Raw genomic sequence first — 12,654 nt, 5'->3', positions numbered from 1 at the left:
TTCCTGGGACCAATGCAGGGGTCGAATCATGTATAAGGTTCTCAATGGGCTTAACGATGGCTACAAACCCAGGGACCCATTGTCTACATTAACTAACCATCCCGTTGAACCCTCTCATCTATTCCTTGGTGCGGGGTGAAAATTCAGTCCTGGGACAGGTGCCTTTCCCCAGCAGAAATGTCAGGGCCCAGGTACCTCACTCAGGGCAAACATAACTGTAACTTGTCTTTATAAGCATTGTGACCCTTTAAGCAAGCGCTTTCCACAGAGCGAGTGTATCCTCCTCACATGTTTCCAAGGAGAGAGAGGCTATGAGTAGACCGTCTAGGTACTGTACCAGCGTCGACACTCCTGGAAACGGTACTGAATCCATGTCTCTTTTCATCATTTGGGAAAACATTATGGGGTGCTCTACATACCCCATTGGAAGACAGGTGAATGTATACTGCATCATTCTATGGGTGAACGCAAAGAGATAGTGACTCTGTGGGTGTATGGGTATAGATAAGAACACTGAACACAAATCTACAAGAGTGAAATATTTGGCAATGTAGGGAACACATGACACACAGAAAAGAATGGTAATACAGTGGAATTCACTGTGCGCATGTCCTGAAGAAAATGATACACTTCTTTACCAGGCTTCTTTGGAGGCAGTGTGAGGGGACGCACATAGAAGACAGACACCAGGTTGGTAGTTTGCCCAAATGCTTTTATTTAAATAATAAAAAAGAGGTTGGGAAAATGCCTCACTAGCCCTAGCTCTATGAGGGGTTTCCCTACCTCAATAAAACAAACTAATGAGACAGTCACTGTCTGGATGTCCAAAATAATCTTCACCATTCCGTGTTCAAAACCGATTCTGACACTCACACTCTAAATGCTACAAAGGAAAAAATAAAGTGACTCTCAGCTGCTCACCGGCAGCGCTGTAGGTTTCAACTTATAAGTTCCACTTGAATAAATGATGCTCCACAAAGTGCCAAGGGAGACAATCCTCTTCCCCTGGTCTTCTTCTTACAGGATGAGAGGGTATTTCCCCCCTCTTAGTGCCCTTATTGCCACCTATTTGAGGTGTTTTTCTTCTGGTGGTACACTTGGTGTACTCTCCTTGCAAGTATGTCAGTTCATGTTGTCATGATCAACTGACTTATAGCCTTGATGTACTCCTATCAAGTTTATGAAAAACGAATGCAAAAGAAATAAAAGATTGCACCTTCAGTGCATTATTCATCTCCTTTCAGGTACTGCGCTATTCCAGTGGTCGGTCTTATGTCAGCAGTGTCTCTTGTTCTGGCCACACTCTTTGTAAACCTTTTCCCTGCGACTGTGTACGGTGCGCAGTGTCCTCAGTAGCTGCTGCCGAATATGGGGCTGCCAATTATTGTCACATTCTATTTGACTGTTTTCCCAGCTCCTCTGCATGGCGTTCCTCTTTCTTGTAGGGACCGTTAACTTTGTGGGCCGGTCTGCTTTATGATCTAGTGACGGCTTCTTTATTTTACTAACCGGGGTTTGGCATCTTACCTCCTGCTCGCCCAGAGTTCCCCAAATAGGCTTCTTCTTTGGCGATATCTTCCAGAGTGGACTCTTGTTGTGGAAAGCCACGCTCTACCTCCAATTCTCCACTCACTTCGGAAAAAAATGTCTTTTAACTTGACTTCTAGTCCGCTTGATCGGGTTACTTTCATTTCTCATTCTCTGAGTATTTCACTTATTCCAACCACTCCTCCAACTTCTACTACTGCTCCATCCACTTCTGCACACCATCTACTATTCCAACAATGATCCCTTGGATTTAGTCCATCTTTCCTTTTATTGGTTGCATTGTTGTCAGACAAATAAAAGGGACTAGAGTGTTGTTTCTGGTCTTCTGATTCTCTTTCTTCTGCAAGTGCAGTTATGAGGTAATGTGGGGTCTTCTAACGTTCTTGGTTTGAGTATGGGAGAGGCAATTTTCCCCTTGTTAAAGGAAAGAGATCCTCTGACTCGTCACAGCAATAGAGGCGCATTACAGGGGCTGCTGGTCGGCACAATGATGCCTTGTTGGAGAAGGGATTCTATCACAGGGCAGATGCCTTCTTCTGCTTGTCGGGATTTAGGATATTGTCGAACACATAGCAAGGGTTTGGCAGGAATCAGTGTGATTTTAACTGGTTCCGGTCTTACCATATACTCAGTAACATTTGCATGGGTTGACCATAAACAGGCTGGGACTTGGTTCAATAGCCCCATGTGCAGACAGGGGGTGTTGGCCCTGTCTTCAGGGTTCAAGTGAGCAACTTCTTGTAACACTGCCAGCACCTTGTGCTCTTTATGAGGAGGGCTATCCAAATACAGCCGAACAGGGGAGCAATGAATAGTGCAACTCACTTTACACAACAAATCCAATCCAAACAAATTTGCAGGAGAACACGGGCTTAACAACAGTGCATTCTGTTCGGAAATAGGACCTATTGTGACCATCAGAGGGGTGAACACTGGGTGATGTATCAGCGTACCTCCTATGCCATTGGCATCTATTACTTTGTCTGATTGTGGTGCCAGTGGAAACTCGAATTCTCTTAGGGTTGAGCGTGATGCCCCTGTATCCACTAAACATTAAACCTTTTGGCCAGCAACATTACATTCACCATAAGGGGCAGCAGGATCAATCAATATAGTGGTGTAACAAACTCGGGGGCCCCTTGGCAATCCTATACATCAGTCATAAGCAACAACTGTGGAGTGTGGTGTGGTGGAGTAAGGAGTCGGACAAAGGGGTAGCATGTAGTTTTATTTTAAATATAAAGAAAAAGGTCCTACCTCTTCCGATCTCTAAAGGGTTATCCCTGCCTAAACAAATATAACTCGGGTGCACACCTTCAGGATATTTGTCAAAATGAAAAGTGTCTGTCCTCTTTCCGAATCCTACTCTAACCCACTAGTCTACAAAAGGATTCCGCATTCAAATGAAAATAGTGCCAGGAGAATGGCTCTCTTCTGGTGAAGTGACACAGTCTTTATCACTTTCCCATCAATCCTTTGCTCTATTTTTTGATTCAACAAAGAAAGTATGGCCAGGAGAATGACTCCCTTCTCCTGCGCACCTCACACAGCTTTGAGAGCTGCCTGGGGATAGTCTTTGATAATAGTCCTCAAAAGTCGCTTCACTTGCCTTACAGTTCCAGCAATTCTTCCCGGTTTTATGACGTCATGAAGATTATCTCCAGATAGCTCTTGTTGTCTAGGATTCTCTTTAATCTTACCTGGATTATTACTATGACGAGGGAGGTTCCTCCCAATGCACTCTTGTTTTTCAGAGAGATCACTGCTGAGATTCTCTTGACTCTTGGTTCTTTGGGTATCACTATTGTGATGAGGGAGATTACTCACAAGCTTTCTTGACTCTTGGTTCTCTGGGTATTACTACCGTGATGAGGGGGATTAATCAGCAATTATGCAAATGTTAACCAAAAACAAGAAAAGTCTTGACTTAGTTCTTGGTGTTTCAAAGTCAAAGTAAAAGTTCATTAACCAAAGTTCTACTAGCAACAAATCTCTTCTCCTGTGTGAAAGATCCACTTTCTACTTCCAGAAATATCACCAATGGTAATCCTGGTCACGATGCTTTGTGACTTCTTTAGGAAGATTTACCACAGTTCAAAGAAAATGCAATACCCACACTGCTAGTAATGTACAGTTCTTATTCAACGGCTAGGATTTCTTTAGTTACAGTTTCTATCATTCACAATGGTATATTTGTCAGGGTGACTTCTTAGTGCTGATGCATCCACTTTAACAACAACACTTCTACTTGATTTACCATGAGAACAGTCACCTTTGTCTGTACTCCACCTTGTTTAGACTACTGCCATGTTGCATCTACTGACAAATAGATATACCACCACAGCTTCAATACTTTGGACTACTACCACAGCTTCAGTGATTTGGACTTTTACACAGGGTTTGACAAGATATACTTTAAAATATTTTAACACCCCACCCTCTGGTAGGCAAGGCGCTCCTCCTATGATTATCTCTCTTCAAAAGGGGCAGCATCTTTGTCTCTCTTGTCTGTCTGCCACAATGACAACCTGGATTTGCCTTTAAGACTCACTTCTCTCTGTCTTCCACAGTCTTGGCACTACAGGTTGTATCTACTTCAATAATAGTCTTTACAAGCAGCCAGCGTCCTTTCCACAGCTTTAACTGTATCTTTCTGTCAGCCACTAGCACAAGTAAATGCCCAGAAGCTTTGTGCCACTCTCTTAGCTTCAGGTAATACTTCAGGTAATAATTACACACTTGTATCTTAGGCCACTGAACTGTTAGGAACTTCACTGTACAAGTAGATTGCTTTTCAACTTCTACAAAGACTGGTATTGATGTTAATATGGGGAGTCTCTTGGCTTGGGCAAAGCTTTTTCTCTGCTTCAATGATGTATACACTTTAACTTGTTATTTGTGAAAGATATACCTTGTTAAGGTAAAGAATAGGATACAGTCTTTCTTCAGAAATCACAATTAGGCACACGGGACCAGTCTTTGATGTAGTTCTCAGAGTTCAAAGATTCTAAGAGTTCAGTATTTAATTGTATTCCCATGTAACATGAAGGATAGCGTTCAGTCCTTCTTTGGGACTCACAATTGGGCACACACAACCACTTCTTAATGTTGTTTTCAGAAGTTAAAAACTTTAACAACGGAATATACAATGTTAGATATTCGGTAATGGACTTTCCGACGTTCACTTTCTTTAATTAATTGGCAACCACTCTTTCAACTAGTAACAGTCTCATGTAAGCAATATTCTCTTTCTATGTTAGTAAAAAGCCTTTTCATTCACACGCAAGTGCTACATTTTCCATTATTTGGGTACTTCAGAGTAACAGCCTTGGAATGTTGAATAAGGGATTTAAGTAGTATTCTCTTTATACTGTATAACGTTCATTCATCGCCAGTCTTTTTTTCAATGGTTTTTTCCAATGTTTTTTCTTTAAAAAACAAATCAAAGAAAATAAAGGTGGTGGTTAAGGGCATGTAAGAGGGTGGGGAATAGTGTAAAATAAATAAGTGAGTGGGCTTTTGGCAGGTGAACCCACCAAAAATAAAAAATAAAATGTTCGATACGTTTTTTCAAGAAAAGAAATGTCTGGAAAAAAACATCGAAAAAAAGACTGGCGATTAATAAACATAGAACCCTTTGTACGTGAGTAAACTGCCTTTTCATTCACATGTGAGTGCTAAAGTTCCCATTATTCATGTACCTCAGATGAAACAAACAACTTCTACTCGCTTTACTCATACGAGAGTGAATGAGGCACTGGCTACTGTTGCCGGCAATGCTTGCACAAGGTATTAGAACGCCTAGCTTCACTCACCAGCTTCTTCAACACTTGCTCTGCAGGTTGCACTGTTTCTACGACCTTCACCACGACTTCTGCTGCTTCTGGCTGCTTAGGGAAAACACCCTTCCTCTATGAAGGCATCCCTGGTCCGGCCACACGTTTCTGGAGCCCCTCTCGCTCCTAAGACCCACGTCTTGGTAACTGCTCCTCGTCTTGGTCTCTAGCACATTCAGTACGTGGCAACCACCGCAATAAAGCTCACATGGGGAAAGACAGCTCTCCTGCACACCTTCCGCTACGCAGCCTCTGCACTTCAGAGTTTGGGGCAGCAGGACCCTCTCAGAACACACAGGTGAAATCTGCTGTTTCCACATTCCGGCATCCCCCTTGTTCTCCCACTTCTGCTTGGTTTGCCAGCCTCATACTTTCTTCCTTCTGATAGTACTGCTGCAGCTTGCATTCCAGTCACAGTTCCTGCTCCCTTCTATCCTTCCTCTTGCCTGCATCTGACGGGGCCTTTTATGCCTCCTAGGTTTCTTCAGGTGTGGGCAGTTAGGCTCAATTGCCTGACTTGTGTGACTGCATGCCTCTTTAGCCGTCTTCTTCGTCCCAGTACTCATGGAATTATGGAACATGTAGATCCATCAGCAAAATTAGTTATTTCAACTTCTGCAGCTTGGCAAACATCCATCAAAAGTGTGGGATTATGGAGAAAGTTAAACAGGGTTTTTTCCCAGTCTTGCTGGTCTGTAGCCCCCCATGTGATCCTCCCGCAGTACACCACCCCCAAGGTCGAGATCCGGAAGGGTCTGCCTTTCCCTGACCTCATGAGGAGGGTCCTAGACCAGGTTTCCGCAGGGAATCATCACTGACTTATCACAGAGATTCCTGCCAATGTAACCTTCACTCTCTGTTCTCCCCGGAGCCCACCCGGGTTTCCCACAGTTCCTGTTACTCTGTTTGTTTTGGGAATATGTGTCCGGTTCTTCCTCGGGTCGCGGACGGTTTGCTTTTTGCCCGGTGCTTCCTTCTGGTTCACCTGCACACCTCTGCAAAGGCTTGGGGCTGGCGGTCTTTGCACCATTGGTGGACCGAGCAGTCCACTTCTCAGAGGTCATGCCAGCACCTCGACTTCCCCAGCACTGGAGTGAGTCAGCTCCCTGCCGGCTAACAGGATTCTGCTGCTGCTTCCACTCTTCCATGTCCTCCCTTTCGAAGACCAGCTTCTCTGCACAGATTTGAACTTCCCAGGCTTGGCTTGCTCCTTGCTGGCTTCTTTCTCTCCGTTTCTAACTTTGAAACTCCTGGGCTACCTGAATGCTTTGCCTTAGTCCTTCTTTCCTTTTATCTACCGCTAGCTGGTCCCCCCCCAGCGTGAATGCGTAATCTTTCTTCTGTTTTCATGGAGCGCTCTTTTCTCCTCGCCCCATTTTCTTGGTCTCAGTGTGGTTGGCTGCCAACCACTTGGCACTCTTAATTTCCATTACATTCTTCTCCTTCTCAGTACATATAAGATATGATATTTTATTTCTATCGCACTCGTACACAAGTGTTTCAGAGTGCGACAAGGCAAGGAAGGGGAACAGGGGAGAACAAAACAGCGATCTTCCTAGGCCCAGTGATATTGAGAACGCACGAGTGCATGGGAGAGAGGGAGGGGAAAAGTGCATGGAAGGGGAGAAGTGGAAAGTGCAAAGCAGAGGAGAAACAGATAAATAACAATAAATAATAAAGGCAACAAACAGTTTTAGTGCAGCCAGCAATTTGCAAGTGCTAGGTTTAAGGCAGCAGACAGGGCAGGTCTGCTATGTGCAGGAAGAAAACGGGGGGGGGGGGCTGTATGGGTACAGATACAGACCCCAGGGCAAGGGGTGGCCCGGAAGCAGTGCGGGAGGGTGGCAGGGTGAGCAGGTACCTGCGCCCAGAGGACAGAGGGTGGCCAGGTGCAAAGTGCCGAGAGAGAACAAATCAGCGGGAGAGAAGGGGAGCGAAGGCAGAAGAAAAGAGGAAGGTCTTGAGGTGCTTCCGGAACCAGAGATGGTTCTCCTCAAGTTTTAGAGTGGTAGGGAGGCTGTTCCAGAGGGAGGCCCCAGCCGAAGACAGATATCTACCCCCAGCATGTTTCTTTGAAAAACGACTGACCCTGAGGGAGTTGGAGGTAGAGGAGCGAAGAGCTTGAGAGGGGAGGTATTTGCAGAGGGATAGCTGAAGGTATTTTGGACCCAGGCCCCAGAAAGCCTTGTGGACAATGCAGAGGGTGTTGAATTTAATCCTTGCATCCACTGGGAGCCAGTGGAGAGATTTCAGGGCTGGAGAGATACGATCCCAGGGCTTGAGGCCAAGGACAAGTCTCGCAGTCCTGTTCTGGATTAGTTGCAGAGGGCGGAGAGTAGAGGCAGTTAGAGTTAGAAAGAGGCTGTTACAATAGTCCAGCCTTGAGAGAACCAGAGCTTGGGATACCATGAGCTTCTGGGGGAAGGAGAGGAAAGGCAGAATACCTCTGAGGAGGTGCAGTCGGAAATTTGACTTTTTAGAGACCTCAGAGATGTGGGCAGAGAAGGAAAGGGTGGAGTCAAAGAAGACCCAGAGGTTCTTAGCCTCGCAGGTGGGGGTAGGAGGAGGGCCAAGGGAGGCCAGCCAGAGAGTGAGGGGAACGGATGCGGAAGGTGTGCCAATGAGGAGGATCTCCGTCTTGCTGGCATTTAGACAAAGATCATTGGCGCCACACAATTCTTGAATGGCAGTTAGGCAATCAGAGATGGAAGAGGAAGTGGCAAGGGGCAGCCTGAAAATGAGTTGAGTGTCGTCAGCGTAGCACTGGAAATTTGAGGAGAAAGTGACAATGCAGTGGGCGAGAGCTGCCAGGTATTGGTTGAAAAGCCAGGGCGAGAGGTTAGACCCCTGGGGGACACCACAGGTAGAAAGGAAGATAGATGAAAGGAAGGACCCAAGTTGGACCTGGGAGGGTCGATCTGAGAGGAAAGAGGTCAGCCAGGCCAGAGCCTGATCAGTGATAACCAGGTTTTTCACGGAGACGGTTGAGCAGGATGGTATGGTTGACTGTGTCGAAGGCAGAAGAGAGATCGAGGAGAATGAGGACAGAGGGAATGTTAGAGTCAAGGTTGGAGAGCAGATCTTCATGGATGTTCAGGAGAGCAGTTTCCGTGCTTCTGGCAGCTCTAAAGCCAGACTGGTGGTCATGGAGACAGCCAACAGAATTAGAATGAAGGTTAAGCTGAGAGATGGCCAACTTTTCCAGGGGTTTGCCAAGAAAGGGAGTAATGGAAATTGGGCGATAGTTAGCTGGACAAGAAGGATCAGCTGTGGGTTTCTTGAGAAGAGTATGCACAAAGGAGTGCTTCAGAGGGAAGGGGAAGGATCCCGAGGCAAAGGAGTGGTTGCAAAAATCAGCAAAGGCCGGAGTGAGGGTGTCAATGTGGTCCTTGATGGTTTTAGAGGAACAGGGATGAACCTGTTTTGACGAGGCTTTCATAGATCGGACTTGTCTAGCGACCTCGTCAGGGGAGAAAAGAGGAAAGGACGAGAAGGATGGTGGGGGGGTGGCTAAAGGAGGGTCAGCAAGCACAGATGGGGAGAGGAGGGGTGCGGATGAAGAGGGTGGACAGGATGTCCTGGGTTTTTTAAATGAAGTGAGAGGCAAGGGCATTGCAAAGAGCCTGGGAGGCAACAGGCGGGGTAGAGACTGCAGCAGGGTTGGTCAGCTCCTTGCAGATTTTAAAGAGTTCGGTAAGTTGTTAGATGCCGCAGAGACACGAGCTTGAATGTGGACTCTCTTCTTGGTGAGGACAGAGAGTCAGTATTGCCTTTGTAGCAGGTGACAGGCCAGTCTGTCAGAGGATGAACAGGAAGTCCTCCATTTCTTCATATGGGTGTGTGTTTTAATAGCACCATAACAAATTGAGGCTTCTGGAAGGGACCTGTTAGGAAATCTGGGTATTATTAGGATGTCTCTCAGGAGGGCATTAAGCAGTTCCCTATAGGAAATCGCTAGAAGTGGAGTCTCTATCTGTGAGGTCCTGCTGCCCGCCACCCCTAGGGCAAATATTGGGTAGCAGCCTCACCTCCCTGGCCTCACAGGGAAGGGTTCCCCCCTGGGGAGAAGTGAAGCAATCCAATGAATCATCACAAGGGGCAGACCTTCTGCCGTCCTGGCCGAAGCGGTTGGCTGATGGCCTCGACCGTCGTACTGAGGCCGATTCGGGCACTCAGATTTCCAGGGCCCAAACACCTTACAGCAGTTACACTGACCACTGTTCATGTTTGAATAATACTTTTCGGCGGGTTGCCCCGTCTAGAACGATTGCAGTGCTCCCAGACCCCACCCCCCTGCTGGGGTCAGAACCCTCCCCTTCCCCGAGAGGGTTGAAAGCTCTGCATTTGTAGTGCCATAAGCTTGGCTATTGTTGTTTCTTTTTGCCTCTCAACCTTTTCATGGAAATGTTGTGGGGCCAGCAAAACCTCGACCAACCCTTTTCCTTCCCATCATATAATTACAGGTTTAATCCCTTCTACTACATTGTAAACACAGCATCCACAATCATAGAATGTTGTTAAAAATCTCGTTTTAGCCATTCAAGGTACTCCACAGGGTGTTCTCCCTTGACCTGTTTGCACAAATTAATTTTAATCCAATCAGTTTTTCAAGGAAAAATTTCAACAACAGTTTGTACCAATCCATCAGTGAATATTTTTAAATCCCTAGTCGTAGCTGGTTCTTCGGTTGGCCAATATGCATGCACTTTAAGCAAAGCAAATGTGCAGTGCTTGCAACAACTGATTTAAATCAACACAAGTGGGTGATGGCAGTCTATTATAACTTGGAGCTCCACCTGGAATTTGACAGGGTCTTCTCATATCTTGGGGAATCTCTGGACCATGTTAAATATACAGTGGCGTTCCATGGGGCATGTACTGTGACTAGGGTGTTCCCCCCTCCCAGGAGTTGTCTGAGTGGGTATACACCAGTACTGGATTTATTGTCGAATTTGAGAAACCTTTGAATGTGTCTGAGGCTGGTGAAAACAGTTTATAAATCTGAGCTTACATTTCAGGAGTGAATGGGAGATCCATTTGCTGTTCGGGTGTGGATTGGTCGTAGGTAGGTGTTTGAGAAGAATCAGGGCTGTCTGCTCACTGGTTGGGTGGATCATTTAAGATAACTTGGGCATAAGTGTCAAAAATATCTTTGGGGCTTTCTTTCCACTGGGGTTAGGATGGGATATAATCATTCGTACCCAGATTTGTGGGTCAGGACCTGCAGGTTTGCGCACTCATTTTTCATGGATTTTACTTGTACCAGGAGCTTTATTTAAGAGACATTCGGTGCCCGGGTCTTAGATTCAGTCCATCTCTTAGTGGCTTTGGTATACCAATCGAGGTAGCTGTCCCACTGACGTTGGTGTACACGTGAGCCCTTTTTCTCCAATGCCGTTCGTAAATTTGTTATTCTGTCTAGATCGAATGTGCCTTTCTGGGGAATATATCTAGGTGACTCAGTTTGTGTATATGTGTGCCATTGTTCCAGGTACTAGCATGCTTTTCATTAGTAGTAAGTAAACATGAAGTGTGCTGAACTCCCTTTAGAAGTAAGTGGCACTTGTCTAGATTGCCCTGAATCCATTCTCATAGGCTTATTTCAGACCAAGGTCAGTTACTAACTCCGTCTGCACCGTGATGCTATTGAGTCCCTTGGCTGGCGGTGTGGGTACGGCTCATTAATTTAACCACTCTGCCATGCCTATTCGGCAGCTTGGGCATTTCTCCAGAGTCCCATTCCTTTCCCCGTACAGAAATTTCAGAGACAACTGCAGGTGTTGGTCAGATTCAGGGGACTGCTGTTTCACAGCCTATATACCCTGTTATTCTACCCACAATGCACAGCACTATTCAGTTGCTTAGAGACGTGGGTAGATAAGGGTCAACTACAAGGCACATAATCTTTGAAAATACAGCCTGTTACAGTTTAAGTACCAGGATAGAGGAGAGTGTGAAATATAAATCAGGGTCATAACTTGTGTTGCACATGGGGGGTTTCAGGTGACAAAGTCTAGGATGAGACAAGGCAGTCACAGGGCTCTCATCTAAAATGTTTTCTTCGCATTCATGCAGTACACATTTACCCTTGTCCCAATTCGGTTCTGCACTACTCTAACCAACATCGCGGTCCCATGTTTTCTTAAGTTAGGCAGCTAAAGCCACCTTTCAGTAAAAAGTGAGAGCAAAGAACACGCTTAGTCCTTCCAAAAGGGATATACATCAGAAACGTGAACAGTAAAGGCGAGCATTCTTTTGCGGCGGGCTAACGCTGACATGGCACTGCAAGCTAACATCTGTTCTCATGCAAGCTAGGGACAGTGGTTTAAACATGGTTAGTGGCAAACATAATATAATGGCATCCAGTAACATTATAACAGGGGGAACATAATGGGTATACCTTTTAACTTACTTTGTCGGATTAGCCATGTGCCTGTGCGGCATCAAATCTGCATGGAATCTCTGCTTCCTTATGTGAGCGCTCCCATCCATTTTTCTGACTTAGCCTGTAAATCATTTGAAGGCATGGAACCATACCTACATGCTCATTTTAGCAGCATGTTAACAAGGCCAGTTACATAAGCTAGATTTAATCAACTACATACTTGAACTTGGCCAGGCTGTGGGGATGTGTCTGTTGGCTCCCTGCCACTTTGCCCTTGTGACAGGCAGTCCGTGAACCCAATCTATTTGGTATTTTTCTGCTGATTTAAGGGTTATTAGGAAATGTTTGCTGTCATTGCAATTAAAAAGGTTTGTACAATTAAACAGTGCAAAGAAGCCTTTTGTTGTCTTATGGTAGCATTAGATCCTCGGAAGTACGGCTGAAGTGCAGTCATCTGCACCTTACAAATACGCTCCAGTAGCCCAGAGCACTACGGAAGTGCGGCTGAAGTGCAGATACCTGCACCTGGGGCGTTAGTTTGGCTGTGTGAGGCTTGATGGGAAGAGGAGGAGTGAGAATACAAATACGCTCCAGTAGCGTGGAGTGACGCTGAAGTGTGACTGAAGTGCAGTCATCTGCACAGGGGACGTTCGTTTGGCTGTGCGAGGCTTAAAAGAGGAAGAGGAGGAGCGAGGAGCGATGATACAAATACGCTGCAGTAGCGTGGAGCGCCGCGGAAGTGCGGCTGAAGTGCAATCTTCTACAAGATTGCACTTCAGCAGGAGAGGTGGCAGGAGAGGTGGAAAGCAGAAAGCTTGAGGCTGGCTGCTTCTCTGGAGGATTCCCCTGCTCCAACCAGCGTATGCTTATCCTCGCAGGTGAGCC

The sequence above is a fragment of the Ambystoma mexicanum genome, chromosome 11 (genome assembly GCF_040938575.1).
Source record: "Ambystoma mexicanum isolate Mex_15411 chromosome 11, UKY_AmexF1_1, whole genome shotgun sequence".
Lineage (NCBI taxonomy): Eukaryota > Metazoa > Chordata > Amphibia > Caudata > Ambystomatidae > Ambystoma > Ambystoma mexicanum.
Note: the sequence above shows the minus strand (reverse complement) of the source record.